Source organism: Sus scrofa, chromosome 15 (genome assembly GCF_054392235.1).
Source record: "Sus scrofa isolate SSC_HxYL_T2T_F1_AM1 chromosome 15, Sscrofa_HxYL_maternal_Yorkshire_Landrace_v2.0, whole genome shotgun sequence".
Lineage (NCBI taxonomy): Eukaryota > Metazoa > Chordata > Mammalia > Artiodactyla > Suidae > Sus > Sus scrofa.
Genome location: NC_139397.1, coordinates 56,039,900 through 56,059,730, shown reverse-complemented (window position 1 = coordinate 56,059,730; position 19,831 = coordinate 56,039,900). Strand labels below are relative to the sequence as shown.

Sequence of the window (19,831 nt, the reverse complement as noted above, 5' to 3'; positions counted from 1 at the left end):
CTCAGACAATTTTTAAAATAGAAGACTCTATACTATAACACAGGAAATTTGCATATAAGAGAGAGGTCAGATTTCCAGGATATATTTGCAAGCTGTCTGCTTAATTTGGGGTGTAGTGTATCATCTGCTTGTAACAGTGTTCTCAAAGGTATTTAAATTCCCAGAATATTCAATTAAGGCATCTACATTTTGGCTTTGTTATATTTTGGTAAACATGTCCGGGAACCAAGCCACCACTAAAAACAAATATTGGTCAGAAATGAACAGTGCATTCTGACTTCTGTTTTGGGATTCAAAATGCAGAAAATACTGTCCATTTCCTCTTAGCATCCTACACTCCTCAGAGGAAGTCACTAACAGCTTGCAGAGTCCGCCTCGCTCTCACACACTGAAATCCCAAATGGGTGCCACTAGATATCTGGCTAAGACTGAATACACACATTTGCAATGATAGTAATAACAACAAAATAACAGTAACTGACGCCTATTAATTGTTCAATATATGTCAGGTCAACATTGTATTTCAATTTTTTCATTCACATATGAAATAAGGAATATCATTATCATCTTATTACATATTAGGAAAATGAGGCTAAAAAGACTAAGTGATTTTCTCAGAATCTTGCGTCTGCCAGTCAAAAGTCAAACCAGTTTCATGATAATGTTAATCCCATATTCTTTCTCTCATATTATGCTATTTTGTGACTGAACTAGGTAAGACAGAAAATGAGAAGCTTTTTTAACCAAGTAAGAACTGTCATGATATATAGCACGTTATAGACTAGACTTTAGTTTTTTAAAAAATATAATGTTCAAATATCTGATATATTTTTAAATAATAAGAAAATACACTGAATAAAATGTATAAGAATGGAATCCTCTAAAGTATTATATTCACATGAATTAAATAAGGATATGGATATTAACATGCTAAAATGCTGTATTTCTGAGTTAAATCATTATAGAATATAAATGGGAAATAAAACAGAAATATTTATGTGACTTTTAGAAAAATACAGTTCATATATATCCAACATTTTTTAGGTTACCATAAAAATGAGGAGGTGTGTGTGTGTATAAAATAATAAAACATATATCTCTATATGATATATATTATAAAATTATATATATATTTTTTAATTTAAATATTTTAAATATTTTTAAAAATTAAATTAAAAATTAAAATATTTTAAAAATATCAAAAATATACATAATAATATATATAATGTATATATATAATACAAGTTACATATATAATTATTTTAAAAAGCTCCTGATTTTCCAAGAGTTAATATTAAGAAAGACTTAAAACAAAATTTAAACATATAAAAATGCTGATACATTATTCAGTTTAAATCAATATTTACACAAGATGATTCTATCCAATCTTACATCATTCATGTTAAAATAAATAAATAATTGAGTCTCTAATCAGCATTGCACTAATCCGCAACACACAAATGCATATTTTGGACAAGAAATATTTGTATTATATCAGATTTTGTCTTTCCAAGTAAACCAAGTTAATGGCATATACTATGTGTCTATATGGGAGGAAAGTGGATAGGCCAGTATATATTGGATTTTGAAAATTGTAAGTAACAACTTCATCCATCACACATTGTTTTCTCATCACTATTTCACATTAAAAAAATACATAGAACATATTTTACATGACTGTTAATTACAGTTATCTATACACGAGGGAAGTCTGTTAGCTCTTTTTTGCTATGGTTTCTAGATTGTATGTATGTCAACTTTATAAATTTATATAATTTCTTTTGATTAGCAAAGAAACTCTTAGCTCTCACAAAACCCATCATGACAATCAATGATGTAGAGATTTGCTGATATACTTCAAATGCTATAGAAAGAGTAATATAAAAATGTCTGCTTATTTCTGCAAAGTAAAATAAAGCAACTGGATAAAAATTGGAAGGATGCACAAATTATAACCTTAAGAATATCACTTTCTCATTAAGAAGTTTTAAAGTTAGTCATGACTTTGTGAGTTTTTCTACTTTAAAATTTATGCTGCATGGTAATTTTAATATCTAAGTTTTTATCTAATAGTTTTAGGTCAGTAATGGATAAAAAAATCTTTATATATGAGAGGAAAACCTTGGCAATTTAATAATCCAAATAAGGAAAAAGAATTTGTTTTCAAGGATCAGCCTGGAAAGATATAGCACTGACAAGACTGAGAATAGAGGATAAAGGCCAAATACACACTGCTCCAAAGTGATAAAGTTGTCAAAATGTTGAACTGATTGAAGATGAATTATTTTCTGTCAGCAGTTTCACAAATTATAGCCAGTGGTGCTTACTTGAAAATTGTAGAATCACCTGAGGGAAGAGTAATTCTTTTGTGTAGTAGGTTTAAGATTTTGAATGCTTTCTTTTACTTGTTTGTACAGCTACTAGGATTGAGTGACAAAAGAGCAAACTGTGATTTTGGAATGTTTGGGCTTTTTTTTTTTTTCTTCAAATTTCATGCAGTTTTACATCATCTTTCCATTTGTGCCAAATCTGCCAGCACTGTTTGCTAGACAGTATTTTTAAAATCTTTCATAAAAGTTTTGACTTCAGGCAATTGCTCCCCCCAAAGTTGTTTGAAAATAAAAGTTTCTGAGTTTAGTTCATGCAGTATTAAAATTTTCACATACAGAGTGAGCTTTGTAAATTATACTTGTAATTAAAGTCTTACCTAATTTTTCAAGTGTTTACTTTCTGAAAATAATAAGAACACTTACTCTGTTTTCATTCAGTGATGTGCTTATCTGTCAGATATATTTTCATCCATATCATGTATTTCTTTTGTATTTAATAAAATATTTTTCATATTAAAATATTAAAAAACAATTTAAAAGCATATAAAACAGGAATAAAGTACAGTTTACAATTTTTATCAGTTTTTCAAATAGAAAACTTCAGATTTTAAATGTCCTCTTGTACATTAAAAGGTGAAATTGAAAAATGATATTTATCTTGATCATTTAATTTAATGGCATGATTCAATACTCATATTCACTCTCTTATCTTTTACTTTAAGTATAATAATATAAAATTAGATAGTGCTTTTTACTTTATTTGAACAATCATAGTATCATCTTTTAACATGAGAACACTTCCACATAATTAGAGGAAGATATTTCCTCAGAATAATTACTGGTTTTAAAAGTTACTAGATATTATTGACTGAGCATTATTTTTAATTGTAGAAATAATATTGGTATTGAACTTTGAGAGTTTGACCAATTTCCTTTTTAAAAAGCATGGATCCCTGTTGCAAATCTTCCTAACTTTTTTTTTTTTTTCTCACTTTTTAGAGCCTCACCTGTGGCATATGGAAGTTCGCAGGTTGGAGACAAATGGGAGCTATAGCTGCTGGCCTACACCACAGCCACAGCAATGCAGGATCCAAACTGCGTCTCTGACCTGCACCACAGCTCATGGCATTGCTGGATCCTTAACCCACTGAGTGAAGCCAGGGAGTAAACCCACATCTTCATGGATCCTAGTCGGGTTCGTTAACCACTGAGCCACGAAGCGAACTTCCTTCCTAACCAATTTTTAAGAATCTTACTTTTCTTCCATTTTATAGTTTATATTTTTGTTTTGAAAAATTTGTTTTTGATCCTTTTTTAAACTAATTCATGCATTTCTGAAATAATGGGTACATATGAAGATAAAATGAAATCTAAGATTAAAATATTATATCCCTAATGCTTTAGAATACTAAAAAACCACCATTACTTCAGATAATTATTCATACAAAAATATTAAAGGCAGACAAATATACATTTAAGAATTTTTCAATTCAGTTGAGGAAGGCATGAGGGTAACACACAAAAAGTCTGGGATCTCTCTTCAACCAACCTGAGTCAGGAGCTGTTCCCCTAAACAACAATCAAAAAATATCTAAGATCAAAGTCTTAACCTCACTGTCAAATCCAGTGGACAGTTCTCAGTCATCATCTGACATAGTTTACAACCCACACTTGACCTACTGGATCAGCGGCTCCTGAGCTCATCCTGAAATGGTTTCTCCACTTGACCTATAAAGCCAGGATCTCTCTCTGCTCCTGTCGCCTCACTGCTTTCCATCTCCTGTGCCAGCCCATCCATCTCCACATCTAAGGACTTAACTTGCGGTGACCAAGAGTTTATCTCCCATTTTTTCTGTCCCTTTTACATCCTCACTGTCTAGATCTTCACTGTCTAATACAGTAACAGTGGCCACACATGGCAAATTAAATATAAATTTAAGCTAATTCACATTTAAAAAATTTAGGAAGGTAATCACTCAGTCCAAAATGTGCTTTCTTTTCTCCTTTGTTCATCCCAATATCCAAACATTCAGCAATCCATTTGGATGCTATATTCACAATACTTCCAGAATCCTGTCACTTTTCATCATTTCCAGAACTATCAACATGGTACAAGCCACCTTTAGTTTTTGCCTGGGTTATAATAAGAGCCTCCTAAATCTATATACCTGAACCACAAAAAAACATGGTTTCTGCCACTTTTTTTTTTTCAAACTTTTTTTTGGAACAATTGCTCTGAGTAAGAAAGCTTTTACAGGAGTTCCCATAGTGGCTCAGCAGAAACAAATCTGACTAGTATCCATGACGATGCAGGTTCAATCCCTGGCCTCGCTCAGTGGGTTAAGGATCCAGCATTGTCATGAGCTGTGGTGTAGGTTGTAGATGCAGTTGGAGATGGCATTGCTGTGGCTGCGGCATAGGCTGGTGGCTATAGCTCCAACTAGAGCTAGTTCCCCTAGCCTGGGAACCTCCATATGCCATGGGTGCAGCCCTAAAAAAGACAAAAAAAGAAAGAAAACTTTTACAAAAAAATATGTCTCTTTCTTCTTGCTCTTCAAGGACACTCTTCCCACAATCATCCTCACTCTCACTTTCATGTCTTACTCCCTTGCTTCTCTTTAGCTTCTGCACAAATGTTCCTCTCTAGGATCTATATAATAGGACTTTTCACCCTCATACATCTCACTCTAATTTATATTTTGAATAAATAATTCCCTCCTCCCAATGCCTGGATTTTATACTTTCATAATTTTCCCAATATATTCCCTCACATATCATAGGTAATCATATTAATAATCTAACTTTACAAAAATGCAAGCGTTCTCTTTTATGATGTCCCTTTTTACATTACAAAATGTAACATGACCCTCACTCCAAGTCAATAAAGTTTGATCAACATAATCCATTTGATTAACCCTCTTATTTGTTTTTAGTATGTATATTCCATCACATAATGATACTAAATCACTTTCTAAGTATTCCAAATGTCACTGAAATTAACATCCTTGTATACATCTCTTTGAACACTGTCCAATATTTTACTCATTTCAAATCTAAGAATAAACTGATATGACAAATGGTAAATGCATTTCCAATCTGGATAAAGTATTTCAAAAGTCAACCTTCCTAATCTACTTAAAGATAGTAAATAGAACCTTAGCTATTCAATTATTACTAAGCCCTGCATATTTTTACTTAATGCTCTTGAGGTTCAATCTTTTAAATGATGTGGTGCTTTTTTTTTTTAAAACTTCTTACCCATACCCTATTCCTCTGTCCGCTTTTCTAAAGATTTGTTGGACATTTTTTTCATTGCTTGTAGGAAGTAAATATACACCTAGGTCTATCAACACATTTCTGTTTTATACACACACACACACACACACACACACACACACACAAATATATAAATTTAATATAGAAATACATATATATATACACAAAAAATTTCATTTATTTATATGTAGTGCTTTTCTTGCCATTCAGAAATTTTAAATCTTAATTAGTCCAATCCACTGTTTTATTTTACAGGTCATAATTTCTAAATTTTACTATAAGCCACACATTTTCTTTGAATATTTACCTAAATTTTTTCTATGTACATTGCAGTCTAGTTTCTAATTAGTATAAACATAGCATGCATTTAACTTTTCAAGCTCTGTGGAACTAAGTTGCAAGTTGGATTCAACATTGTGTTTGTTTCCCTGCACCCTACTCCTCAGTGAATACACAGTTAACTTGAAAGATTATCTTGAATATAAACCAAATCTCTGTTATTACGAGAGCCAGTTTCTGGGCTTTCTGTTTCCTTCCTGCTAATTTGTCTCTCTATTCCTACTTGAGATTTTTCCTTCGATTCTTAAATGTCTGCTTTTCCAGATCTGAGATTTCCAGGTAACATGTGGATGCTGAGGCTAATATAACCCCATATTGTGTGGAGAGAAGATTCAAGAACACATATTGTTCAGAGTTTATGGTATCTTTTTAGGTATAGTACTTTGAAATATCTTGAAATTATTGATCTCTGGAGTCCTATTACCTCTTTTTTGCAGTAAATCACAAAGTTTCACAATATATACCAGATTTTAAAATTTACTAGCAAAAAGGTGTTCAAATTTTTTTCCAGTATTTTGGAAATACAATATCCAACCATGAAAATAATTCCACATTTACTGCAAATAGATAGGAAGGTTAGCTACTACTTGGTCAATGAATTTGTTACTTGATTTCTAATTTTAATTTTATTGAATCTGTCTCTCTATTCCTCTGAGTTTTCCCACTTTCTTGCTTTCATCAAATTCATTTATTCTTATTTTTGCTGATTATGATACTTAGTAAGTGAAGTATTTAATGTATCTATTTGATAGTGAAGAGTAGCCACTTGGGAGGAAGAGGTACAATAATGCCCCAGAAAGAAAAGTTATTTAATAAACATACATTTATGTCTCAAATTCCTAAAAATTACTTCACAATATAAAACATAAGATTAAGCTCATCAAAATCTTAGTTGTTGGTAGATATAATCAGAAGATACCGTGATTTTTAACTAGACCTTTTTCACCATAGGACAACAGAATCAATAATGTTTATCAATGGAAGGCATACACCTAAACCTTGAGAAGTATTTAAAACAAAAAACATTTTTCTTATTATATTTTAGATGATCGCTACAATCATATATGGTTATATACATATATTTATATACATAAATAAGATAATTCTAAAAATTACAAGAATAAATGATAATTACATTTATTTAAGATGTACTGTATTATACTAAGTTTCACTATAAGCGTTTTTGACTATAAAACAGATGTCTTATTCAATATAAGTAATCAACATCAATAAAAAATAGCTGTGTTTTGCAAATATAAACTCAAATAACACAAATATTATACCTTTAACACTAAAGGCATAGTTAAACAGGCAACAAGACTCTAAAGTGAAAATATATTGTAAATGTACAAAATTTACAGAATAATCATTTCATATGTTTTTCAATTGAAACATGTAGCTAGCTACAAAGCACTAAAATATATAAAGAAAAAATTTTTCTAGTGAATACTATAAAAGTAAACTAAAGTAAAATATTCTAAATATATATTCTTAATGTACCCCACTTCAATCTGCTACTTCTGATAGAGGCACCTCCATGTTTGAATATTACCATATATGATATTCTTTTATTTCTGTTAGCTTTAGACATCAGCTTTTGTGTTTTTTTATAACTGCTGTTTCTTTACTATTTTTTCTTTATTAATGCAAAATAACCAGGTTACACATAATATTAATAAAGAGTTAAAATATGAGGTACGTAATTTTATAAGGATCTAGTTGTTTAAAAATAAAGTCATCCCAAGAATATCATTATGTAACTACTACAAAACATAATTATTAAGAGTCCTACATCTTAAAATACTGTTAAAAAAACAGAATACAAAATCTTATTCACATAATAAATAATAAACATATAAGTCAAATACATGTAAATAGGACAAGAAGTAAAGGGACATGGAGGTAGGCAAACATATTACTAAAATAACAGAAAATGAGTGTATTTTTCTGTCATTTTTATCATTTCCTTTAATATCAAATTGCTATTTGTTCCCTAACAAAATTTCGCAAATTTATTCTTATAAATTGATGCCCAAAAGTCTCTGAGTTTGGGATTTTGTTCCTGTGATATTGTTGACTACCTTACACATAACCGATTGGAGACACACACACACACACACACACACACACACACACACGCCAAGAAAGAGAGAGGGAAAGAGAGAGAGAGAGAAGGATAACCATGACTCACAGTAGAAAAAAACCCACTGAACGTAATAGCTGTTATCTTTACTGGAACTCACCAATATGTACAGACACCCACAGAGAAATTTGAAAAACAAAAACAACATCAAATTGTTAGTTCAAATACTCATTATGCTTCTTTTATAGTCCAGATGTATTTTAAGCTGGCACACACCTAATGAAACCTATAAGACAGACTTAATTGAGACTATTTGAATTCACTCCATTCTGCTTGTTTTGCACCAGTCTGTACAATCGAAATAATAGTTTAGTGGCAATTCTGTACTGACACAGAAGATATATATACATATATCTTTATCTATATATTCCAGTACTAGATTGATTGTATATTTTAAGTGTTCAACAAAAGTAAGCAAGGTTCAGTGCATTTGAAATTTTTATATAGGTATTGTGTGTAAACTTTGTTTTAATAATAAATTTTTAAATTTTTATGTAAATATCATGTAAATAATACAACTAATGCAAAAGCAATGTGGATAACCTAGGCCATTTCTTAAAAAACATAGCCATTTCTCTTATTACTGAAAGTCTTCATATCCCAATAAATATTTGATTTATTTTATTAATTTTAATGTCTTTTTTTTGTCTTAGTGATTCACTCTATGCTACTCAAGTATCAAGAATGTAACTTTACGTAGAACCTATTTCACAAAGTCAGATTTCATTTTCCACCAAAAACTTTGCTCCTGAGTAATTTTTATAGGGGAGAAAAATACTGTTGATAACAATTCATTTTATAATAACTTATTTCTTCTCAGGATTTTAATTTCTTCAAAGTAATGTACAAATTCCCTATATCCCAAAGGGCATTCCTCAGGCATAGCAGCAGGATGTTACCAAATAGTGAAATATTTCAGAATATATTTCATATATTTACAAACTTGACTATAGAGGAAAAGTTATAATACAATAACTTGATATCTCAACTATTTATCAATGAAAATAAGGCAAAGAAAGTAATTTAAAAATTTATATAGTAAAGGTATACAATAGCTTTAGGTGAGGACATTCATTCTGGATAAAATGCTGTTAGTAGCAAAATGGTGGCATTCATTTGGAAGAGCACATTATAAAAAGACAAGTACATTACCACATTTTCTCTACTCCGGTATTAGTATTTCTGCACATTTTAACATTTCTTACATTAGAATGCATCCTACAATGGATTTTTAAAAGAAACTTGCCAGCCATTTCTGGTTAATGGAGAGCTGATGTTAAATCAATGGTACCTTTACAGATAGTGACATCTTAGAATTGAGGATAGAGAGTGTAAGATGAGGACTTTACAATAGCTGATGCCAGCAGTAGTGTAAAGAAATATATGATCTCTACTACCACTAATTATTTTATTTTTCTTTAATGTGTCCATTTTAAAAGATAGTTTGAACACTTCTTACATAGGTTTGGAATAATTCCTTGCATAATTAGAAATAATTTTTAAAGCCCTACCTCTTTTCTGAACTCTAACTACTGAAGGTTATCAAAAAAATTACCTTCCAAAACAAATGTTATCTTAATGCAAAGTATTTGAATAAAATTCAACAAGTTTTGTATAAGAAAATGCTTTAAGAATGCGCAGCTTAAAAGGAAAGCAGAAACTACTTGACTTATTTTTCATTGCTTAAATGCAAAGCTAGTAATGTTTCTTGTTTTTACCTTCAAAATATAAATATTAGGTTATTAGAATCTTAAATATGAATTATAACGTCAAATGTATCACACCATTCACCAAGCCCATTACATAAATAAAAACTGTAAATATTCATAGTGATATGTTAGTTAGGTGTTAGAATTAATTGAAAAGAATAACCAAAGGAAAGATAATCTTAAGCAGAACTAAAAAATACTGGGGGATATCACCTTACACCAGCCAGAATGACCACTGTCAAAAAGTCTACAAAAAAAATGCTGGAGTGAGTATGGAAAAAAGGTAACCCTCTATCAGTGGGAATGATATAACCCCTATGGAAAACAACATGGAGTCACTTAAAAAACTGAAAATAGAACTACTGTAAGATCCAGCAATCCCATTCCAGGGCATCTATCCAGATAAAACCATAATTCAAAAGGATACATCCACCCCAATGTTCATTTCAGTACTATTTACAACAGCCAAGACATGGAAGCAACCTAAATGTCCATCAACAGAGGAATGGATAAAGAAGATGTGGTACATATATACAATGAAATATTACTCAGCCATAAAAAGAATGGAATTATGCCATTTGCAGCAACATGGATGGATAGAGGTTATCATGCTAAGCAAAGTAAGTCATGCAGAGAAAGACAAATATCATGTGGTATCACTTATTTTCGGAATCTAAAAAACAGGTACAAATGAACCTAATTTGCACAGCAGAAACAGAATCAAAGACTGAAAACGAACATATGGTTACCAAAGGGGACAGGTTGGGGTGGGGGATGGATGGCCTGGGGGTTTGGGATTGACATATGCACATGGTGGTATATGGAATGCTTGGCCAGTGGGGACCTGCTGTATAACAGAGAGAACTCTACTCAATATTCTGTGATAATCTATATGGGACAAGAATATGAAAAATAATGGATATGTGTGTGTATGTATAACTAAATCACTTTGTTGTACAGTAGAAACTATCACAACATTGTAAATCAACTATACCTCAATAATACTTTAAAAAAAAAATATATATATATACAAAATATTGAAATTTAAGAGAAAAGAAAATATATGTATAGCTGCATACATATATTCAAAAAGTTTTTTGTTTTTTGTTTGTTTCTTTGTTTTGATTTTTAGGGCTGCACTCATGGCATATGGAAGTTCCCAGACTAGGCGTTGAATCAGAGCTGCAGCTGCTGACCTATGCCAAGCAATGAGGGATCTGAGCCATGTCTATGACCTGCACCATAGCTCTCAGAAACACTGAATCCTTAACCCACTGAGTATGGCCAGGGATCGAACCTGCATCCTCATGGACACTAGTCAGGTTCATAAGCCACCAAACCACAATAGGAACTCTGACTAAAAAGCTAACCAAACTTCACTGAAGAGCCATAATCTTACTCACAAAATATTTACTACTAAAATAGTTGTTCATTTAGAATGATTTTGCTATTTATCAGCATTTAAAAATTGGTTAACATACATTGACGTGGCTTACCAATAATAGGAAGGGGCCAGTTGTGTTTCATCACAACTAAATTTATGAGTTTATCTAGAGTGGATTTTTTTTTTTTGTCTTTTTTGTTTTTTAAGGGCCACATGTACAGCACATGGAGTTTCCATGTACAGCACATGGGGATTAATGGGAGGTGTAGCTGCCAGCCTACACCACAGCTACAGCAACATCAGATCCAAGCCGCGTCTAAGACCTATACAACAGCTCACAGCAACCCCGGATCCTTAACCCACTGAGCAAGGCCAGGGATCAAACCCGAATTCTCATGGATACTAGCCTGGTTCATTAACCACTGAGCCAGGACGGGAACTCCGTCAAGTTGATTTTTGTTCTTACCATATGCTGACTGTTTCTTTATCTCTTTAAGGGCATTAAAAGCATGTAAACAGGAAGTCTACTGGGTGAGCCAGTTTTTCTACAGTATATCATGAATTAACATATTTGAAAAATTAATACAGTTTCATGAAATTGATGTGAATGCCACATATTCATCAAACATAATTATTACTTTTTAATTTCGATTATAGCAAAACTGTTGCCTCCACGTTACTGTGCTGTAACCCAGCCTCCTGCTCTGTTCCCGGCTGCACTTCTTGTGGGAAGGTATGTAGAGGAGCCTGCCCTTCATTAGCACCTCTGGCTCCTCCTACCATTGTTGCATCCCAAACAGTGGTGTAGATCACCTTCAAATTCAGGGATATTTTCTGCTTTCCTTTCCTCCATGGACAGAAACCAAACTGAGGCTTTTGTTGTGAATATACTTTAGTGTGGCTCTTCCTTTAACAATAGAAATGCAGACTATGTCAGTGGAGGATATAAAAACACAAGATTTTCAGTTCTCACATCCAGAAGACTGAATTATGTTTTGCTCTCTCCATAAGTCCTAGTACTTTCTGGAAGATTTGAGAAGAAATAGTTCCTAACTAAGGCATTATTAAATACTACGTTTTAAAAATTTTAAAAAGTACCTAGGTATCATAATTTTCAAAAGAGCTCACACAGTCTATCCAAGGATTGTGCACTGTAAATAAATGATATAATATGAATCTTTCTGGCTTAAGTGTGGGTGAAATAGAAGCTACAGCAAAGTTAGAAACAAAATATCCCTTTCTTTCAGAATATTGGGACTAGGACTAACAAAAGCACTATGAAGCAAAATATAAAATGTAAAATAAAAGACAAAGCAATGCCCACAGTGATAGGAAGACACTAGATATTATGGACAAAGGAAGTCGCCTGCCATATCAGTAAACCAAGGATATCATGGCCATCAAGCCATAAGCCACTGTAGTCACCTCTGACCATGCACACTGAGGGGATTCAGGATGGAGAAAATAGGATACCAGCCCTAGATAGTTAAGGTGCATATTGAAGAAATGATTTCAATGATCCCAGACTCTTGCATCTTCCCATATATAGCAAAGTGCTGAATTTACAAACTTGAGTTGTCTGTTTCTTCTTTAAGTAACAGTAATCTTTTGATTCCAATTACCTGGTCTTTGTTGCAAGAATTCCTTTATTTCCTGGCTCCTCCCTTCCCTCTTCAGAACAGGCCCTCAGAGATATCTGAGATGTTTTTCCCTTAGCTTAAGTTCTCAGTATGTTCACCTAATAAAACATAATTCTCAACTTTTGGGTTGTGTATTTTTTCAGTTGACAACATTGTAAGAGCAAAAAATTATAGATGCATAAAATTCACAACACTGAATGGGGTAAATCTCGTGGAATAATAGTTCATTTTGATAATCAACAAGTGTTTATTGAAAGCTAATATATTCAAATAATATTTGATGTGGCTAGTTGTTTATAATGGTGTAGAAGACATAGTTGTGTTCCTAGGTATTGATTGTCTTGGGAAGTGTAAAGAAAAGCAAAATATACATATAGGTAACTCCGGTATAAATAAATTTTTAGGGGTTAAGTTTAAAAATGATTTTACTTGCTAACTTCGGGAGCAAACAAAACCTCAGCTATAAAATTTTTCAAAATCACAATGTCTACATAATTCTTTAACATGTAACCAATTTTGCTCAGTTGAGTCAACCCTCATTTTTTAAATAAATGTGAACTCTTTAGTCCTCTCTTGCCCTGTTTAAAACCCTGATAAAAGAATGCTTTTTCAGTAACTGAGCCTCTGACTTTGATATGTTGTCTGTAAACAGCAAAACTGAAGTATGTAAGTGTCTTTGGACTTCACAACCTAAGGTCCAAAAATGCATGCCTTTCTGTACACAGAAAGTGTATACACTTTCTTCTAAAACTCTCTCCTGATGCATGAGTTAAATTTATTTGTAAGTATTGTAAATTAAAAAATTCACCACACTTGCCTTTATTTTATTTCAATCCTATCTTTCAGTAAGTTGCAAATTATATACAATTGCAAAAGAAACCAAACAATTATACCCACGTTTTTACCCATTAATTCTAACACAGATCTAATACAACTTGGACTGTGGGCAACCAGAAAACAATGAAATGAAAATGACCTATGATCATTACAGAGATAACAGGAAATAAAACATGGCACAAGACACATGCTAATGAACAAGGAAGGAGATCCAACTGCTTGTTTGGGAACATGTGAAATTTATCAGCAAGTCTACACCAAGGGAGGCATTTTATAAATTCTGATATAGCAGGTACAATCAACTGATAGGACAACCAGGTGGCAAAACCACCTTTAAAAATGCCAAAGTATCTGCTATTTTCTACTAGCACAGGAAGTGAGGGAGTGGTTCCTGCAATAGTCCTTTGCAAGCATCCCAGTGGAAAGGAAAGGACTTCCGGGGCCAGCCTTTGATGCTTTTTTTCCCCTCACAGTCCTGGACAACAGATTGAGTGAGGTGGGAACAGCAGGAAAGCATTTCAAGTGGTAGCCCTCTTGATTGCTCTCCTTTTTTTGACTCTGTTAGGAGTAACTTTACAAAAATACATAAATCAGAGTACACCAGGGAGCCCTTGTTCACCAGGCATGTTGAGAGCTCCCAGGGTGTCACACTGTAGAGGACTTGCTCTGGCTCCCACGGCTTCCATCTGATAGAGATTTCTTACCTGACAGCTGCCAGACAGCCCTGCTCTGCCTGGCAGTCCCTGGTGTGGCTACATCAGTAGCTCCAGGACCAAGTTCTCTGAACTCCCTGAAAGCTTCTAGTCTCGCTTTTGCTTAAAAATGACTATTTCAGTACTTGAAAAGATCTAAGTGGCTTATCCTCTCATCTTTTAGAAATTCAAACCGCTCCTCTTTACCTTTAAGCATAAAACTTCCCTCAGAGCCCTGTTCCTTATGTCTTTTTACCCTGCTGTTTCCTTTTGTGCTAGAATCTGCCCACCGAAATAAAGCTCAAGTCAAACCCAGGCAGTCCCTGGCAGGACTGCAAATCTAAGGTGATCTTATAGTACAGCTGGAATGACCTTCTCAAAATCTGGACTACACTACTTTGGTCAATGAATTCTTACTCAGTAACTTAGATGGAGATATGAAATGCATCTACCAAAACACTCTTGTCTAATTACTTAGTGATTAAATACTAACACATATGCCATGAGTTCCCATTCTGAATCAGGAGATTAAAACGTGACACAGTCTCCAAGAGGATGCAGTTCGATCCCTGGCCTCGCTCAGGAGGTTAAAGATCTGGCATTGCCATAAGCTGTGGTGTAGGCTGCAGATGCAGCTCAGATCCCACGTTGCTGTGACTGTGGCATAGGCCAGCAGCTGCAGCTCTGATTCGACCCATAGCCTGGGAACTTCAATATGCCATAGGTGTGGCCATAAAAAGAAAAGAAAATATGCCAAAAGACTGATGATAAAATATAATGGACTTAATAAAATATCTCTAATTTTTTTTCTTTTTCTAAGTGAACCTAACCTTACTGCATGATACACCTAAATTGTATTTGCTGTTGCTTCAGTGGAATTAGAAATAGCTGCAGTCTTGATTTTACTGAGAAGCATTTATGTAAATCACTAGAAGATTTTATTGCCATTTTTCAAATTTTACTTCTCTAGAAATACAAGCGATAATAAAATTAAAAGCTAATGTCTTTTCTAGTCAGTTTTAACAATAATACTTCTATTATTGTAATGATCACATTAAAATACATTTTGATTGCATTAAAATTACCTTTCTAAAGATGTTTGGATGCCTCTTCAGAAAGAAAAAAATAGTATATGGATGTATTAGTGCTTTAAGGAGGATCATAAAGTTTTAGGTTTAAAATATTATTTGATACTCTCTTATCTGTTCCATCTCTCTTAATGTACAGAATGAAATTATGTGGCCCAGAGAAAGGTAATGACTTTTCTACAGTAACATTGGAATTTGTGTACAAACTGAGATTTCAGTTGTAGTCTAATGACCTATGTTTTTTTGTTGTTGTTGTAAATATTTCATCTACAAAAGAGGTATATATTCTCTAAGTTTAAATCTATACTATCATAATCTTTTGACCATCTGATTAGTGTGTTAAGTAAATGGATTCCCTGTATTGCTGTTTGCAAAGCAAAAAAAAAAAAAAAAAAAAAAAAAAAAAAAAAGAGTTCTTACTCCAGATAGATAGGTCTAAACATTGGTCTAATTAGTGGAATGAGGATTCCTGGTTTTGCTCTGCTCTTTCCTATACCTATTTGCAGGTAGTTTAGTTTTCTTTCATAAGTTCTGTAACCAGAGTTGGCTTTGATTTGACTTTTCTATTTCTGACCACAGGTTTTTATAGTCAGGTTTTATTGTTTGCATTTTAATACCCATATAAAATAGAACCATGAATAGTCAAAACATGCACATGTATAAGGTAAATTATTGGTGAAGACAGTGAACTAGCTCTGTTTCTGCCATACACATACCCTCACTCCCCACCCCATATTTTGTTTGGAGCTCTGAGCCAGCCAATTCAGAGATAACACTTTGAGGACAGTCCTCAGTCAATAAGACATTTGCTCTCATCCAACACCAAGACTTTTTGCCTTAGGATAGAGCAGGTCACATCCTCAGGAAAAATATCTTAACTACTGTCTATTTTGTCTCCTGGTAAAGAGTATGTTTCTGTTCTGAAAAAAAAATTAAATAAATAAGAAAACAAAAAGAATGATGACACTGAGTAGAAAAATAAAAAGGGTTTCTTGATTTCTTGATGACTAGATATGGTAGAACGTGAAGGCAGAAGTAGATGGACGCATAAAAGGAAGGTCCCATTTCAATACCCTAGGTATCAGCGTTTCTTAATCTGTGAGGTCTTGATTAAGTCTTTTAGAATAATTTGTAAAGTTACGTATGTATCCATGCCTTAAAATAAAATAATCCTGAATTTATTTTTTTGCTTATTTATTTTATTGCAATTAAATATCTATTTTGGGGGAGGGAGTGGAATGGGATTGGGAGTTTGAGGTTAGTAAATGCAAACTATTACATTTATAATGGATAAGCAATGAGATCCTACTGTATAGCACAAGGAACTATATCCAGTCTTTTGGGGATTGACCATGATGGAAGATAATATAAGAAAAAGAATGTAAACATATAAGTATGACTGGGCTACTTTGATATATGGCAGAAATGGGCACAGCATTGTAAATCAACTATACTTTAATAAAAAATAAATTTAAAAAGCTATTTCTTCACATGGAGAGAAGTCATAATCTTTATAAGCAATTACATTTTTCTCTTTTTAATTTTTCATGCAATTAATTACTTGATTCTTCTTAAAAATAAATGACTATAAATTTTACAAGTAAAATTGTTTTTTAAAAAAGCACACAGATTTTATTTCTGCACAAAAAATGCATTTGTGTGAGATTCTATAGTTTGTTTTCTGGAATAAGAAGCTAAAATCTTCAAATCTTAGACTTGGCCTTGACAAAATATATGTCACATATTTGGTATTTGCTATTCATACTTATAATAATTATTACAAAAGTTATAGACTACTTAATGTGCTATTTTCCCCAATATCAGTACCAAGAGACAACCATTATTAATGTGTTGTTTTATCATGAGAAATTTGTACCTAAGCACTGAAAATTAGTTGGTGTTTTTAAATAAAACTGGAATCACATTCTTCGAAACTACTGTAACATTGATTGTTTTAACTACATGGTCTAATCACTTTTGACTTTTTGTATTGATATATGAGCTAGAAAACTCTGACTATAAAATCCATGTCATTAAAAAAACAAAAATAAAAAACTGAAGTAGCCAGTGGGCACATTGTCGGAGTGTCCACATTGGAAGCTGTGATGCACTATTTTCTTTGTCTTCAAGGAGACATCTTAAGTTCTTCCTCACTGTTCCTATCTGTGTCAGTAAGAAAGAATTCTGAATGTATGTTTCATATTTAAGGTCATCTAAGAATTTATATTCAGAATGTTCTGCAGTATTTTAAGTTGTTTGTAGAATCTGCTGGTTGATAAACAGACAAGTCTTTACTCACTTTGATCTTGGCCCACAGGAAACTTAACTTCTCAAACACTGGGAAATTTGAGCAGACATCTGCCTCTGATTTCGTGTTGCACAGTGTCACTCATCTTTGTTTTCAGCATCATTACAGTGATGAACACACAACCTTAACTAAAGATGATTTTATATTATTTACCCAAATGACCCAAGCATTATTCAGGCCAAATTTATTCCCCCTACATTGCCCTGAGAATTATGCTCTATTTTTTTTTCTAAAAGAAGCTCATGAATTTTGCCTCAATTTGAACCAGGTACTCCAAGACAACTTCATGAAAGCCTTATATATAACACTGTACTTTCATTTTGCAGCAAATTCCATCAGGTCCTGTTATTACTAAGTGCCGTGACAAATATCAGGACAGCAAGAAAATACTTTTGAGAATTTTTGTCAGAATCACAGATGACAGAGTAGCTCATGAAAAAATCATGATCAAAGCTATGGCTTCCTTCTTTAACAAATAACCAAGATTAGATACAATGTCAAGTTTGTAATGGTTTCCACTGCACACAACAGTCTTTTCTTTTAAATGATGTTTTCATAAGTAAAATATCATTTCTATTTTTTTAAAAAACCCAGTAGTTCCTGAAGTTTTCAAAATGGGCTCCTCCAAAATTATTCTTCATTGATTGTGTTAGGATGCACACAACTGACAGATGTTATAAGCTCTTTCATTTACTTATTAAAGGAAATTATGTAGCTTTCATTTCTTTTTGATATTCATAATATTATACAGCACAAATGAACCTATCTACAAAATAGCAACGAACTCATGGACATAGAGAACAGACTTGTGGTTGCAAAGGGGGATGGAGTTTAGGGTTAGTAGATGTGCACTGCTGCATGTGGAGTGGATAAGCAGTGAGATCCTGCTGTATAGCACAGGGAACCATATCTAATCACTTGTGATGGAACATGATGGAGGATAATGTGAAAAAAAAGACCGTATATAAATGTATAACAGGGTCACTTTGCTGTATAGCAGAAATCGACAGAACATTATAAATCAACTATAACACAATTTTAAAAATAAATGTATAAATAAATGACATTACAGTTTGAGGAGGCATTTCAAAAATTTTTTCTTTATCTGTCTAACCCCTAAGATGTTCAGGGAGATGTATTATTTCCAGGGTGCCAAGAAACCAAGGTAACTCAAATAGCTTGTAGTTTAGAAAAAGTTAATGCCATAAGCAACTCTTCCAGAAGCAGAATGATATGTATTTTGTTTTGGAAAATCCACGTATCAAAACAACAAGGTTTTACTCATTTTAAATCAGGTCTTTTTTCTCATAAGAAAGTACATATCTTTCAATGTACTCAATTAAACTTTTTAAACCTTGAGATAATTAAAGAATCAAATCAGGTTATAAGAAATAACACAGAGACATCCTATGTACCTTTACCTAGTTCCCACAATGGCAACATCTTGCAGAAGTGGAATGCAATCACAACCAGGATACTGACAGTGATACAATCAAGATACAGAACACTTTCCTCACCACATGGACTCCTTCTCTACCCTACCCCTCATTCCTGAGCCCTGGCAACCACTAATCTGTTCCCCATTTCTAGAATTTTGTCATTTCAAAAATGTTCTGTGATGGAATTACATAGACTGTAACCTTTAGGATACACCTTTTTTTTTTCACCCAGTGCAATTTTGGGAGGGATTCAGCCAAGCTGTGTGTGTTTTAATAGTCTGTTCATTTTTTATTGCTGAATAGTGTTCCAGGGTATGAATATACTGCAGTTTATTTCACCATTCACCTGTTGAAGAACGTCTGGGGCCTTTTCAATCTGGGGGTATTACAAATAAAGTCAGTATGAATATGTGTGTACAGGTTTTTGTGTGAATGCTTTTTGTTTCTCTGAGATAGTGCATTTTCATGAGAGATCAACATCAGGGATCTCCTTCAGTTTTGCTGCATTACTATGTCCTTGAATATCACTTTTTTTTCCATGAAAAGAACATGCAGCTTTTGTGTCCTATCTCATCAGTCATTGAAATAACACAGCAGATTTGTAGCTGAGGATTCTTAGTGTCAAACATGGGACATTGATTTCCCT

The 19,831-nt window shown here is 32.9% G+C and overlaps 1 protein-coding gene across 15 annotated transcripts in view; it reads right to left on the bottom strand.

The window, feature by feature from the left end:
- Positions 1-19,831, bottom strand: part of TENM3 (teneurin transmembrane protein 3) — a 2,581,468-nt gene that overhangs the window by 2,495,760 nt on the left and 65,877 nt on the right. The gene's annotated exons all lie outside the window — the stretch shown is intronic.